The following is a 16,914-nucleotide window of genomic DNA, read 5'->3' on the forward strand; positions in this document are numbered from 1 at the left end:
ATTGTCATCATCATGCCTAGCTAGAAAGGCATTAAAGAAAAGCGCTTGTTGGGAGACAACCCAATATTTACCCTTTCTGTTTTTGTGTGTCCACATGATTATGCTACTGTAGTAATCATGTTTTATAGCTTTTGTTTCAATAAAGTGCCAAGTAGAACCTTTGGGAAGACTTGGGTGAAGTTTATGTGATCTTGCTGTAAAAAATAGAAACTTTTGCGCTCACGAGTTTATCTGCCATTTTTTACTGGAGAGTGATTTTAGGTTGATTATTTTTTCAGTTTATTAATAGACAAATTTCTCAGGTCCAGCAATTTATTTCATAATTTTTGGGGTTCCAGAAGTATACGTTTGATACAGATTACTACAGACTGTTCTGTTTTTGACAGATTCTGTTTTCATTGTGTTGTTTGCTTATTTTGATGAATCTATGGCTAGTATTAAGTGGTATGAACCATAGAGAAGTTATAATACAGTATATATTACACCAATATGAATTTAGAATGAGTTCATTACAGTACCTTAAAGTGGTGGTTTGTTGTCTTGCACTAACGGAGCTTACGAGTTTTGTCTTGAGTTTTGTGTGGTTGAAGTTTTCATGTTTTGGGTAAAGATTCGATGGACTATGGAATAAGGATTGGCAAGAGCCTAAGCTTGGGGATTCCCAAGGCACCCCAAGGTAATATTCAAGGACAACCAAGCAACTAAGCTTGGGGATGCCCCAGAAGGCATCCCCTCTTTCGTCTTTGTTCATCATTAACTTTACTTGGAGCTATATTTTTATTCGCCACATGATATGTGGTTTGCTTGGAGCGTCAATTTCATTTTGTTAGTATTTGCTTTCTGTTAGTTAGAATAATGTTTTGCATCTTTAGTTTCAATAAAAAAGGTCAAGGATAGCCTTTGACATGCTTATTTTGCTAGTATACATGTTGCTGTTTGAAAACAGAAAGTTTACCACTGTTGCAAAAATTCCCTAGAAAAGTCAGAGAATGGTATAATGCTGAATCGTTTTGAATATTAAGCTCTGATAAATTTATTACAGTGGGAATTTTAGTTCATAATTTTTGGAGTCATGGAAGTATTTATACTCTTGCATTCTTTACAGACTATACTGTTTTGGCAGATTGCTGTTATGTTTGCATTGTTTGTGTATGTTTGCTTGTTTAATGATTCTATTTGAGGATAGGAGTATTAAATATGCAGAGACATTTAGTATTAAATGTTGAGTAATAATGTTAGTGATTTGTTACAGTAGAAGATGATATGGTTTTGCATTGGTTTATACTAACCTATCTCACGAGTTCTTGTTGAGTTTTGTGTGGATGAAGCTTTTGATAAAAAGAGAAACCATGATATGAGAGGAATTAAGGAGACATAAAAGCTCAAGCTTGGGGATGCCCAAGGCACCCCAAGATATCATTTCAAGAATTCTCAAGCATCTAAGCTTGGGGATGCCCCGGTAGGCATCCCACCTTTCTTCTTCAACAACTATCGGTTAGTATCGGTTGAACCTAAGTTTTTGCTTCTTCACATGAGTTGTGCTATCCTTGCAATGTCATTTTGTTTTGTTTTTCTTGCTGCTTGAATACAATACCAAGATCTGAAATTCTTAAATGAGAGAGAGTCTTCACATAATTGCATAATTATTTAGCTACTCATTGATCTTCACTTATATCTTTTTCGAGTAGTTTTTCATTTACTCGTGTGCTTCACTTATATCCTATGAGTAAATTGTTGAATGAGTTGATTGTCATAAATCTGAAATTATATATGCCTCATTTTTCTTATTCCATGGGGAGTAATGACTTCACATCTAATAAGTAGAGGTTGTAAATTTATTGACGGTTAGCAAGCATTGTATTAGTCATTTGAACAACTCATGAAAGAATATTGAAGGAAGAGAGATTTCACATATAAATATATGATCATAGACATCTTTTATAATTGTGAGCACTAATTAAGTATGACATGCTAAAGAGTTGATGTTGGACAAGGAAGACAACATAATGGGTTATGTTTTCTCACATCTCAGTTAAAGTATATTGTCATGGATCATTCAAACATGTTGAGCTTGCCTTTCACCCCTTGCTAGCCTAAATATCTGTACTAAGCGGGAATACTACTTATGCATCCAATATCCTTCAACCCAGTTTTTGCCATGAGTGTCCACCATACCTACATATATGCGGTATTTACCTGCCGTTCCAAGTAAATTTGCATGTGCCAAGCTCTAAACATTCAAATTATAATGTGTTTTTATGCCCGAATTGCTCATGTAGCAACTAGGGGCTGTTAGTGTCTTCCATGCTAGGTGGGTTATTCTCAAGAGGAGTGGACTCCGCTCCTCATTCACGAGAAAATGGCGGTAACCGGGATGCCCAGTCCCATGATCAAAAAGATCAAAATCAAATAAAAAATAATTGCAAACAAAACTCCCCTAGGTTTGATGTTAGTTGGAGGCACCCGTTGTTTCGGGCAAGCCATGGATTGATGATTGTTGGTGGAGGGGGAGTAAAAACTTTTACCATTCTGTTTGGGAACCGCCTATAATGTATGTAGTATGGAAGATATTGGGAACTCTTGGTTGTTATGATGACATTGAGATCATACCTCCCAAAATTATTTATCTCTATTTCAAAATCAAGCTCTGGCACCTCTGCAAATCCCTGCTTCCCTCTACGAAGGGCCTATCTTTTACTTTATGTCTTTTACTTTATGCAAGAGTCAAGGTGATCTTCACCTTTCCCTTTTTCATTTTATCCTTTGACAAGCACTTTGTGTTAGGGTGATCCTGATATATATATATCCAATTGGATGTACGTTAGCATGAACTATTATTGTTGACATCACCCAAAGGTGAATACGTTTGGAGGCAACATTATAAGCCCCAATCTTTCTCTGTGTCTGATTAAAACTTCATAACCACAAGTATTGCATGAGTGTTAGCAATTGTAGAAAAATATATGATAGTTGAGTATGTGGAGTTTGCTCTTCCTGAAAGTAAGATGTATTGCAATTGTTTGATGACTAAGAATAAAGTTTGCTAGTTTTCAAGAAAGTTTATGGTCTATGCTTTAACATGTGAATTGCTTGTTACTTTATCGTGAAAAGTTTTATGAGATGAACTATTGTTATGACATATAATGATGCTAGTAAAGGTGATTGAAATTATCATTGATCAAACCTGTGAACCTTCTAGCATTCATACTTCATAAATTCTTTATTTTATCATTTACCTACTCGAGGACGAGTAGGAATTAAGCTTGGGGATGCTCATACGTCTCCAACGTATCTATAATTTATGAAGCATTCATGCTATTTTATTATCTGTTTTGAATGATTATGGGCTTTATTATACACTTTTATATTACTTTTGGGACTAACCTATTAACCGGAGGCCTAGCCCACATTGATGTTTTATTGCCTGATTTAGTATTTCAAAGAAAAGGAATGTCAAACGGAGTCCAAACGGAATGAAACCTTCGGCATCGTGATTTTTTTGAAGAATATCATCCTGGAGGCTTGGAGGTCAAGTCAGAAGATCCTCGAGGAGCCTATGAGATAGGAGGGTGTGCCCCCCTTACAGGGGCGCGCCCCCTGTCTCGTGGACCCCTCAAGCACCCCCCCGACCGACTTCTTTCACCTATATAAGCCTACGTACGCTAAAACCATCAAATATCAAGATAGATCAGGAGTTCCGCCGCCGCAAGCCTCTGTAGCCACCAAAAACCTCTTGGGAGCCCTTCCCGGCACCCTGCCGGAGGGGGGATCCTTCACGGTGGCCATCTTCATCATCCCGGCGCTCTCCATGACGAGGAGGGAGTAGTTCACCCTCAAGGCTGAGGGTATGTACCAGTAGCTATGTGTTTGATCTCTCTCTCTCGTGTTCTCTCTCGTGTTCCCTCTATGGCACGATCTTGTTTTATCCCGAGCTTTGCTATTGTAGTTGGATCTTATGATGTTTCTCCCCCTCTACTCTCTTGTGATGAATTGAGTTTCCCCTTTGAAGTTATCTTATCAGATTGAGTCTTTTATGAGAACACTTGATGTATGTCTTGTCGTGCTTATCTGTGGTGATAATGGGATATCATGTGCCTCTTGATGTATGTTTTGGTGACCAACTTGCGGGTTCCGCCCATGAACCTATGCATAGGGGTTGGCACACGTTCTTGACTCTCCGGTAGAAACTTTGGGGCACTCTTTGAAGTACTTTGTGTTGGTTGAATAGATGAATCTGAGATTGTGTGATGCATATCGTATAATCATGCCAACGGATACTTGAGGTGACAATGGAGTATCTAGGTGACATTAGGGTTTTGGTTGATTTGTGTCTTAAGGTGTTATTCTAGTACAAACTCTTGAATAGATTGATCCGAAAGAATAACTTTGAGGTGGTTTCGTTCCCTACCATAACCTCTTTGTTTGTTCTCCGCTATTAGTGTCTTTGGAGTGACTCTTTGTTGCATGTTGAGGGCTTGTTATATGATCTATCTACGCTATTATTGTTGAGAGAACTTGCACTAGTGAAAGTATGAACCCTAGGCCTTGTTTCCTACCATTGCAATACTGTTTATGCTCACTTTTACCACTTGTTACCTTACTGTTTTTATAATTTCAGATTACAAATACCTTTATCTACTATCTATTTTGCACTTATATCTTCATCTCTTCGCTGAACTAGTGCACCTATACAATTTACCATTGTATTGGGTGTGTTGGGGACACAAGAGACTCTTTGTTATTTGGTTGCAGGGTTGTTTGAGAGAGACCATCTTCATCCTACGCCTCCTACGGATTGATAAACCTTAGGTCATCCACTTGAGGGAAATTTGCTACTGTCCTACAAACCTGTGCACTTGCGGGCCCAACAATGTCTACAAGAAGAAGGTTGTGTAGTAGACATCACTTACCACTAATGTCTTATTTTGATTCAACGATATTGTTGGATGAAGCGGCCCACACCAACCTTACATGACCATGTTCATGAGACCGGTTACACCGACAGACATGCAACTAGTTTCGCATAAAGGTGGCTGGAGGGTGTCTGTTTCTCCAACTTTAGTTGAATCGAATTTGACTGCGGACGGTCATTGTGAAGGTTAAAACAACAAATTTGATAAATCACCGTTTTGGTTTTTTGTGCCATAGATAAGAACTATTCATGCTACAAGCCCGTAGCAGCCACACAAAACTTGCATCAACAAAGTAGAGGACGTCTAACTTGTTTTTGCAGGGCCTGTTGTGATGTGATATGGTCGAGACATGATGTGATATAAGTTGTTGTATGAGATGATCATGTTTTGTAAAAGTTATCGGCAACTGGCAGGAGCCTTATGGTTGTTGCTTTATTGTGTGAAATACAAACGCCATGTAATTGCTTTACTTCATCACTAAGTGGTAGCGATAGTCGTAGAGGCAATAGTTGGCGAGGCGACAACGACGATACGATGGAGATCAAGGTGTCAAGCCGGTGATGATGGCGATCATGACGTTGCTTTAGTGATGGAGATCATGAGCACAAGATGATGATGGCCATATCATGTCACATATTATGAATGCATGTGATGTTTATCTTTTATGCATCTTATTTTGCTTAGTACGGCGGTAGCATTATAAGATGATCCCTTACTAAAATTTCAAGGTATAAGTGTTCTCCTCGACTATGCACCGTTGCGGAAGTTCTTCTTGCTAAGACACCACGTGATGATCGGGTGTGATAGGCTCTACGTTCACACACAATGGGTGCAAGCCAGTTTTGCAGATGCGGAATACTCGGGTTATACTTGACGAGCCTAGCATATACAGATATGGCCTCGGAACACTGGAGACCGAAAGGTCGAACGTGAATCATATAGTAGATATGATCAGCTAGAGATGTTCACCATTGAAAACTACTCCATCTCACGTGATAATCAAACATGGTTTAGTTGATTTGGATCACGTATAATTTAGATGACTTGAGGGATGTCTATCTAAGTGGTAGTTCTTAAGGAATATGATTAATTTAACTTAATTAATCATGAACTTTGTCCCGATAGTTTTTGCATATCTATGTTGTTGATCAATGGCCCGTGTTACCGTTCCCTTGAATTTTAATGCATTACTAGAGAAAGCTAACTTGAAAGATGATGGTAGCAACTACACGAACTGGGTCCGTAACTTGAGGATTATCCTCATTGGAGCACATAAGAATTATGTCCTTGATGCATCGCTAGGTGTACCACGTGCCCCAGCAACTGCAGACATTGTGAATGCCTGGCAGTCGCGTGTTGATGACTACTTGTTAGTTCAGTGTGCCATGCTTTACGGCTTAGAATCGGGACTTCAAAGATATTTTAAATTTCATGGACCATATGAGATGTTCCAGGAGTTGAAGTTAATATTTCAAGAAAATTGTGGCACCCCGGCTCAGAGAAACTGGAACGCCTTGTATTCCAGCCCAGAGATCGAGATGAAGTCTTCTGGAATACGACACTGCTTGACATAGAACAAATCAGCTCTTATTACAAAGGGTAAATACAAAGGTCTGATGTTACAAAGCATCACATCAGCATGGCGGCACTATGCCTGTGATACTATACTTTCTCTATGCTAGCAGCGGAACAACTCGTAGTAGCGGAAATCTTGTAGAAGCAGAACAACGACGAAGGTGGTGAACTCCACTCCGCAGGGACTCTGGCTAGGACACGATCTAGCTCACACAAACGGAAACCATGTCAAGCAATCAATCACGGCATCACCTGCAATCTGGCATGACACGCCAGGTCAGTACATTGAATGTACTTGTAAGCTCACAACAACCAAAAACATCAAGGCAAGACAACAACATAGCATTTAATAGGTTGATTAATTTAACAGCTACCATGATACGAAAGCAACTACTAAGCATGATATGAAACTACTACCATACTGATAAACCACCCTCTCAAATCTCAAGAACCATCTCACTCCTAGCTAACCGGCCAAGCAATATACCATCTCGACCACCTCGTGGTCCACATGATCACCTCGTGATCAAAACATCCACGTGATCACCTCGTGACCACATCACAAATTAAATAATCATCCTCGAGATCATCTCAACATCATCATCAACATCCTGCCAAACTGTTACTGCTCACACACATCAACATATAAATCATCTATAAGTCATTCTGTCATGTGAGTGTTGATCGACCGGTGTGACCTATTACGAACTTATGCCCATGACCGAGGACATGGCTATCGATAGATTAAACACAGACACTCTGCAGAGGTAGTGCACTGTACCCACACCACAGAATCCATCCGGGTGTACCAACGACGTTCCGACAAAATCGACCTACTTCCATGACACTCTCCCGGCCACTCCAACCAACACCCCCTTTGGGTTTAGTCCTGGGTGGCCATGTGCCTACCAAAGGTATCCAACGGCCACCGTCCTGGCAAAAAAACAGACCCAAGCAGGGACAAAAGCGCTCAAAATCCAACTACGGGAACACAAGGTTATGGCTTCTTACCGGGCCAGGGTACCGCACGCCCATAACCTTCCCTCGTTGGAGGCACCGGTGAGAGACATGTCAATAGACCGCATTAGGGCCTTCCCATAAAGGAAAATGTGGTTGCACCGGAAAAGCCCAGTTCGGTGGGACCTGACCAACTTAATGACGGAATCTAACCCCAAAAAATATAACTGTGATAACTGGTACTCCAATATCAACTATCAACCCGTAATCCAAGTCATAGCAATACCCAACAACTAATCCAAGGCATAACATCGTCATATCAAAATACTCCGAGGATAGCATAACAGTACTATCATGATGAATCCAAGAACGATACTACTACTACTCAAATATCAAGAATAAGCTATCCAGCTAACATCCACATGCAAGCATCATCTCCGAAATTATACTCCAAAACAGAATATCAACTATCATCATGAAAGTAATTCTAACCACTAATACTCCAAAGGCAGCATGACATTCACAGTGATACTCCAAAATATAATACCAGATACCAACATGAAAATAATCGTAACATAAGCCACTAATAATCTAGAGGCAACATGTCATCCACAGAAGCTACACAATATTAGTCCTAGAACTCCAAGCAACATCGTGGCAATAGCAAGTTCAAAATAATACTCCGAGAAATGCCACGACAACTCACAAGTAGCTAAAACAATATTTTAAACAAGTTCAAAGAAATTAAACCATGTCACTGCATTACAGTGATGCAAATGGAGGGTGTGGCTTGCTTGGGGTGGAAGGATTCACCGGAAGAAACTGTGAGGAACTCGCGGAAAGAATCGCCGGAAATCGTTCTCTCTCCGAGGGGGCTGAATAAGGTCAGGGGCAAAATGGTTACTTTCAAAATGTCAAAACATGGTGAAAATGATTCCATTAGAATGGGCTCGACGAAACCAAGAAGTGGGCTTTGGAATCACCTAATTTGGAGCTACGGGAAAAACGTTATGAGCGTTCGTTCATTAGGCATGAAACAAATAAAAACTTATTCGTTTCTGCTCTTAACTAAAGAACGTTCACAATATAAGGTTTTCGGCCGGCCGCTCCGATCTGAAAGCGTATTTTGCAAAACGCGCTTTCACTTAACCGCGCGGGCCCGGGGCTTAAGAGGATGACAGTCGGGGCCCATCACTTATCAAACTCAACAGGTAATAGTGAACGCTCGGAGAGGCTGACGTGTTGGGCCCGCGGGGTCCACCGGCCAGCTGGCGGGGGCGACGTCGTCATCTCCATTGTGCCTGCGCCTGGCCGAGGGAGGAGCGGACTCCGGCGAGGCTTGCCGGCGCTACATGCCACCTCCCGGGGCGCTCCGCCTATGGATGGACTCGGGAAGAGGAGCTGCATCTGCAGAGGCAGGTCATGGACACTGGGGATGGATGAGGCGGCAGCAGCTTCGACGCTGGCGGACGGCGACGGCGGGTGGAGTTGGGATCGAGGCTATGGTTGCATCCGGAGATGAGGCAAAGGGGTGGGGAGGAGCTTTGGGTTCCGGGTGGTCCTCTGGTGAGGTCAGGAAGGAGGGGAAGGGCTCGATTTGGGCGGATTGGAGAACATGGCCGTGGTGGCCATGGCGGCGATGGTGAAGCGGAAGAGCTCCTCGAGCTCAGGTGAGAGGCTAGGGAGGGTGCTGGGAGTGAGATGGAGTCGTTGAACTGCTCGGGAGACGAGGGGAGGGGTTATTTATAGGCTGGCGAGGGAGGCTGAGGCCATGTGCTGCCGCTCGAGCTTGGCCAAAGCTATGCCAACGCTCAACGAGCATGGGCGGGCACGTCAACACGACGAGGAGGAGCAGACGAAGTTCGCGGAGACGTAGACGATTTCCAGGGAGCACGGGGAGGAAGAAATCGAGCGCCATAAAAGCGAGGCCGCCACTCTTTGTCCGTGGAGGTGCGTCGACGTGCGTCGGCGAGCGCCGACGAGGAGGTTTCTCGAGGGGTGAGGGGTCCAGGGGAATGGGGACGACGAGTTGAAGCCAAAGGATATGCTCACATGTGAGAAGACGGCGAGAGGGAGAGAGGGTCGAGCACAAACGTTGCACTGGACATGGCCACAGTGCATAGAGCGCGTGCACAGGTATGCTAGCAGCCTGGTCACCACTCGACATGGCACGGGGAGGACTGTAGGGGATGGAAAACTATGTCTAGAGTGTTGTCTCTCCACCCTCAAGACTGTAGGAAGAAAGAGCTCGAGAGAAGAAGCTCTGCATCTGAGTTAGTCATCGACTGAAGTTTGTTGTTGCAAACTTGTTTGTACACTAGTGATCAACACAGAAGTGATTGCGGTCAATGGAGTTTTCTGGGGTGAGTAACTAAGGAAGGACTATAACCCTGGAGGTTTTAAGAAGGTTTGGAGCAAGATTTAATATAGTTGCTTTGCAATTGCCATTTGGGTCTAGAAACTTGATCAGGAAGGTACACTCACATGGAGAAGCCAATTGAGCTGAAATTTTGCAGGGCCTAGTGTTTTGGACATATAATGTTGCTATAAAAATTTCATACCAATTGGATTCACCAAAATGGTACTTGCTGCACAAATATCATCTCTGTCCAGGAACTTGCAAAAATTCTAGAGAAATATTGGCTTGATGAATTGATCCCAAAATTTGTGGAGAGAGGTTTTATGGTCATTAGAATGCTCTGGTAAATTTTCAGACAAAATGAAGCAAGATAAAATATACTTGCTTCACAGTCTGAAAATATTGACAGAAACAAAGATTTGATCATGTGCTCACATAGATGGTTGGATTGGGCTGATAATTGGAGGAGTGGTTAATATGAGCACATGAAGAGGCATGCAAAATTTCAAATCATTTGCATACTCCTAGCTAGTACTTCCTTCACAAAAAGCCACATTGGACAGAAATGAAGAATAATTATTGGGGAACTATTCTTGGGCTAGGACAGGAAAGTTTTGGCATATTTGGTCAACATATTACCCAAAGAAATTTTGAGAATTATTTGGGAATTTTTGGATGGACAGAAATATATGTTGCTTCACAAACTAGGTCACTTGAGGGTATTCCTTTAATAGAAAAGAAATTTTCCCCAATAAAATAATATTGGGATTTGGGCTAGGATGGAAATGGCATGACCTAGGGATGAGTTTGAGGATGAAGAGACACTTGGGAGAGGGAATGAGGATTTTTTCCGAGGTGACAAGGCCACAGAACCACTCCAAAAATAAAACAAAGCAAAAACCAGATAAATGAAAAGAAAAAGGAAAGGGCCAAAAGCCAGGTTGTTACAAACCTCCCCCTTAAAGAAATCTCGTCCTCGAGATTTGGTTGCTCAGGGAACAAGTATGCGTATATCTTAAGGAAGCCGTTTCCAACTCGGGTATCCTTCTCCTTTGTTTATTGTCCCCACAAGAATTTCATAACATCTGATTACTCCGCTCTGGGGTGGTTTGATTCACCTTTCCCATATTCTGATAGGTTTTTGCTCATATACCAAATCCTTTTGCTGACGTTGATTTTTCTCATATCCGCGGTGATATCCAATGGATCTGAGCATAAATTTTTCTTTAGTAATGGAAACCTTTTTACTTCTGCAATGGGGTTGCTCAACAAATGCATGTCTTTCAGGCTCAAATAATGCTGAGAATTATTTTCATTTTCTGACTGGATCTGATTGCTCAGAGAGGGTACTAATTTATCTTGATTTATTTCTTTGACTCGAGCATGAGATACCCACCAAAGATTTGACTACCTTCTGTCATGAGCTATGTAAAGGGGTACGGATTTATAACTTCATCACACCTCAAATATTAACATCTTGAGACTGGTCTGACAAGTATGCTGGTGGGAAGATACTTTTCATGACAGGCTATCTGGGTACTTGGTTCCGCCAGTAAGTATACCTGGTCTGAGATGATTGTTTGGCTTATGACTTTCTCATGTTGTCGGTATACCCATCGGTGTTAATGGGCTGTGAGATGCTTTAATACTGCCGCTGAAGTCAAACTGTGGAGCTTGCAAAGAAATCTTGGGCCTGACAGAACTGACATGGATATTCCACACTAACCATTTCAAGCAGGTCAGCGGAATATGAAACCCTTGTTGAACATAGTAGGCCTCTGAGGGTATGTCATGGTGGATCCACATGTCATCATGGCCTCCAACTGACTTGGGTATCTAGACCTTGATGGTCGTGCAAAAATCCTCATACCATTGCTGTCAGTCTCATCCTTTGTCTCATAATTTTCTTTGTCAAGATATCTTAGTAAAATAATCTGGCTACGCATGTCCTTGATTCTTCGTATGACCCTGGATGTGATTATTGCAATATTTTTGGCATCATTCCTTGTGCTTGTTTTTTTGTCCTGGGTTCACACACATATGGCATAAATTCGGGGCATGTAGCTATACGGGGCTCATTATTGAGGCCAATCATACAAGAAGGTGACAAGGTTTTATGATATCTCCTTGTCAGTTACGGGAATAACGACCTTGATGGCCATTGTCAAGACTGTTGATTCTATGATGTCATCTCCAGATATTATCGATCCGTGTAATTCATGAGATATATCTCTACTCATCTTCCTTTGCCTGACTCGTGAGGTTGTTGAATCCTTATTTTTCTTAGGTATGTCTGCTTCACCACTGTCATACCTCGTATGAGTGACTGATATGACCAGGGATGCATGCTCACCATATATAAGAATAATATGCCACCAAACACTCGATTCTTGGGGTCGGCATTTCTCCTGACTGAGTGATATTTCTGACAAAATTATTGCAAATCTGATCCTTGCACTCTACTGTCATACACTGCCATCTCACCATATAATCTCTGAGGACGATGCATAGTGTGGAACTGTCATCGGCTGAGTGGCTTACGAGAGAAGTCATCCGAATAGCTTGCTGAGGAAGACTCGGTAGCGTCTGCTCAAAGTTTTTGTCTGGGTAGCGTGCAGAAAAAGTCTCGATAGCTTACACACGAAGCTTGTCCTGAGTACTGTGCTGGAGAAGCCTCGGTTCCGTACTTGAGAGGCTTCTCTTCCAGTTGCTCATTCAGAAAGATTTAAGTCCTTATGTCAGAAGCCCTTACTGAGGTATCTTGATGTGGACGACTAGGTATCTTTGATAGAAATTTGTCCATATTTGGTACTGAGAAAAATTGAGGAGTCTTGCATCATAAATTTATTTCGATAGCGTGTGGAGAAAGACCGAGTTTCTTATCTCCGAAGCTTCATAGTGATATGCAGACTGAAAGCCATGCACTCTGAAGTTTGAGATTATTTAAGTACGAAACAATTGCTTGGCTTGTCATCGGGGGTATAGAAGTTGGGAACATCTTTGTGTGACGAAAATGAAGCATAGCCTAACTATATGATTTTGTAGGGATGAACTTTCTTTAGCCATGTTATTTTGACAAGACATGATTGCTTTTATTAGTATGCTTGAAGTATTACTATTTCTTTTGTCAATATGAACTTTTATTTTGAATCACTTGGATCTGAACATTCATGCCACAATAAAGAGAAATTACATTGAGAAATTATGCTAGGTAACATTCCACATCAAAAATTCTGTTTTTATCATTTACCTACTCGAGGACGAGCAGGAATTAAGCTTGGGGATGCTTGATACATCTCCAACGTATCTATAATTTTTGATTGTTCCATGCCATTATATTATCTGTTTTGAATGATTATGGGCTTTATTATACACTTTTATATTACTTTTGGGACTAACCTATTAACCGGAGGCCCAGCCCATATTGGTGTTTTATTGCCTGTTTCAGTATTTTGAAGAAAAAGAATATCAAACGGAGTCCAAACGGAATGAAACCTTCGGCAACGTTATTTTTGGGAAGAATATCATCCTGGAGACTTGGAGTTTACGTCAGAAGATCCTCGATGAGGCCAGGAGATAGGGGGGCGCCCCCCCTACTGGGCGTGCCCCCCTATCTTGTGGGCCCCTCGAGCACCTCCCGACCGACTTCTTTCGCCTATATAAGCCTACATACCCTAAAAACATCGAAAATCAAGATTGATCGGGAGTTCCGCCGCTGCAAGCCTCTGTAGCCACCAAAAACCTCTCGGGAGCCCTTCCCGGCACCCTACCGGAGGGGGATCTTTCAACGGTGGCCATCTTCATCATCCCGGGGCTCTCCATGACGACGAGGGAGTAGTTCACCCTCGAGGCTGAGGGTATGTACCAGTATCTATGTGTTTGATCTCTCTCTGTCTCTCATGTTCTCTCTCGTGTTCCCTCTATGGCACGATCTTGATGTATCCCGAGCTTTGTTATTGTAGTTGGATCTTATGATGTTTCTCCCCCTCTACTCTCTTGTCATGAATTGAGTTTTCCTCTTGAAGTTATCTTATCGGATTGAGTCTTTATTTGAGAACACTTGATATATGTCTTGCCGTGATTATCTGTGGTGAAAATGGGATATCATGTGCCACTTGACGTATGTTTTGGTGACCAACTTGCGGGTTCCGCCCATGAACCTATGCATAGGGGTTGGCACACGTTCTTGACTCTCCGATAGAAACTTTGGGGCACTCTTTGAAGTACTTTGTGTTGGTTGAATAGATGAATCTGAGATTGTGTGATGCATGTCATATAATCATGCTCACGGATACTTGAGGTGACAATGGAGTATCTAGGTGACATTAGGGTTTTTGTTGATTTGTGTCTTAAGGTGTTATTCTAGTACGAACTCTTGAATAGATTGATCTGAAAGAATAACTTTGAGGTGGTTTCGTACCCTACCATAATCTCTTCGTTCGTTCTATGCTATTAGTGACTTTGGAGTGACTCTTTGTTGCATGTTGAGGGATTGTTATATGATCTATCTATGTTATTATTGTTGAGAGAACTTGCACTAGTGAAAGTATGAACCTTAGGCCTTGTTTCTTATCATTGCAATACCGTTTACGCTCACTTTTATCATTAGTTACCTTGCTGTTTTTATAATTTCAGATTACAAATACTCTTATCTACCATCCATATTGCACTTGTATCACCATATCTTCGCCGAACTAGTGCACCTATACTATTTACCATTGTATTGGGTGTGTTGGGGACACAATAGACTCTTTGTTATTTGGTTGCAGGGTTTTTTGGGAGAGACCATCTTCATCCTACGCCTCCTACGGATTGATAAACCTCAGGTCATCCACTTGAGGGAAATTTGCTACTTTCCTACAAACCTGTGCACTTGCAGGCCGAACAAGGTCTACAAGAAGAAGGTTGTGTAGTAGACATCAATATGCATGCCTACTTAAGCACACAAATCTCATAGTATCTCCGGTACTACGATCTAGCATGTTGTGATGGTCTGCACGAGGATGAATAAATGTGTGGAAGAATTGGTGTAAACAAGGCTACACCAAGTGATAGCTAGCAAGGTAACATCCTTGACTAACTGGGAGGCGAGGACATACTTGTTAACCATGTAGCAGGACACCAATGTCGCGAGCACATTATTATCAAGAAGACGGAAAAGAGTCGTACTCGTCCAAGAAATAGGATAGCAAGGAAAAACTGAGTCTGTTGACATTGCCCTTTTTATGATGGCTGAGACCATTAAGAGTTGCCAACACGACAAGATAAAAAGGACGATCTGGGATAGAAGCATGTCTATCACTGAAATGATAAGCGGAGCTGAAAGAAGGATATCTGCGTGATACCTGAGCACCATTTTCTGCAAACAGTGTCGGGATCACTTGGCATCACTTTGTTGGGACAGAAATGACGCCAAACACCGAAAACCGAGCAAGAAAAGAATCTGGAAGAATGCGGGGGCTGAGCCGTAGTGGATCAGGATCCGATGGCATCAACACTCACCAGGTAAATTGTTAGCAACAAATACTAAGTCTATATGCATGTTATGCAACAAACAAATGCAGAACCAAATGCGATAAACAAGCCAAACTCTAAACTACCGATTTCTACCGCTCGTGCTAACTATGGAGTCCTACATCCAGACCTACTTTGATACCAAGCCTATAGCACCCCGGCTCAGAGAAACCGGAACATCCTGTATTCCAGCCCAGAGATCGAGATGAAGTCTTCTGGAATACGACACTGCTTGACATAGAACAGATCAACGCTTATTACAAAGGGTAAATACAAAGGTCTGATGTTACAAAGGATCACATAAGCACAACAACACTATGCCTGCGATACTATACTTGCTCTATGCTAGCAGCGGAACAACTTGTAGCAGCGGAAATCTTCTAACAGCGGAACAACGATGAAGGTGGTGAACTCCACTCCGCTGGGACTCTGGATGGGACACGATCTAGCTCTCACGAACAGAAACCACGACAAGCAATCAATCACTTCATCACCTGCAATCTGGCATGACATGCCAGGTCATTACATTGAATGTACTTGCAAGCTTACAACAACCAAAAACACCAAGGCAAGACAACAACATACTCCCTCCGTTCCAAAATAGATGACTCAACTTGATACTAACTTTAGTACAAAGTTGAATCATCTATTTTGGAACGGACGGAGTATCATTTAACAGGCTAATTAATTTAACACCTACCATGATACGAAAGCAACTACTAAACATGATATGAAACCACTACTAGGGAAAACCTTATACACAGAATCTTACCAGCAGCGTGGTTCAAAAACAAACGCTACTGCTAGTTAGCAGCAGCGCGCTCGAGAAAAACGCGTTGCTGAAAGAAAAGTAGCAGCAGCGCGTTCCAGCAAAACCGCGCTACTGCTCTTATTGCCATGACCTCGCCGTCCAGCTAGTTATAGCAGTAGCGCCTTATAACAAACCGCGCTACTGCTACAGATGTTAGCAGCAGCGCACTTCTTTAAAACTCAGTACTGCTAGGTTCAGCCCAATAGTTTAGTCCCACCTCTCTCCGCGAACAGGGTGTTTACCACCTTAAATATGGTACTCCTCAAACTATCACAACCAGTTGGTCTTCACTGGACTCTATGTGAAGAATTTGTGGCCGCGATATGAGTCTTCTCCAGTTCTTACCGGAGAGGACTCATATTGACAATTCAGATTGTACACAAAAAGATCATTGATGGCTAATGTATTTTTGCATTTGACAGACAACTTAGCAGCATCGTTTTTGTTAGCAAAGCGCTACTGCTAGTCCAACTTAGCAGTAGCGTGCATACTCGCGCATCGCCGCTGCTATTCTCGTTAGTTGTAGCGCGTTTTCTTACCCGCTACTACTAACCCTACCTTATCCTCACGCGCGCGGCTGACCCCTCTCTCTCACTCACTCTCCCCCTCACTCTCGCCCGTGCCGATAACCGCCGTCGTTTGTCGCCGCCGCCTTCGTCCGTCCGCCACCGAGGTACTCCCACCTTCCGTCCCTCCTCCTCCCACCGCGCCCTCCTCCCTCCTCCTCCCACCGCGCCCTCCTCCCTCCGCCTGCGGCCGCCCCCTCCTCCCTCCTCCGCCGGCAG

This window comes from Triticum dicoccoides, chromosome 2B (genome assembly GCF_002162155.2).
Source record: "Triticum dicoccoides isolate Atlit2015 ecotype Zavitan chromosome 2B, WEW_v2.0, whole genome shotgun sequence".
Lineage (NCBI taxonomy): Eukaryota > Viridiplantae > Streptophyta > Magnoliopsida > Poales > Poaceae > Triticum > Triticum dicoccoides.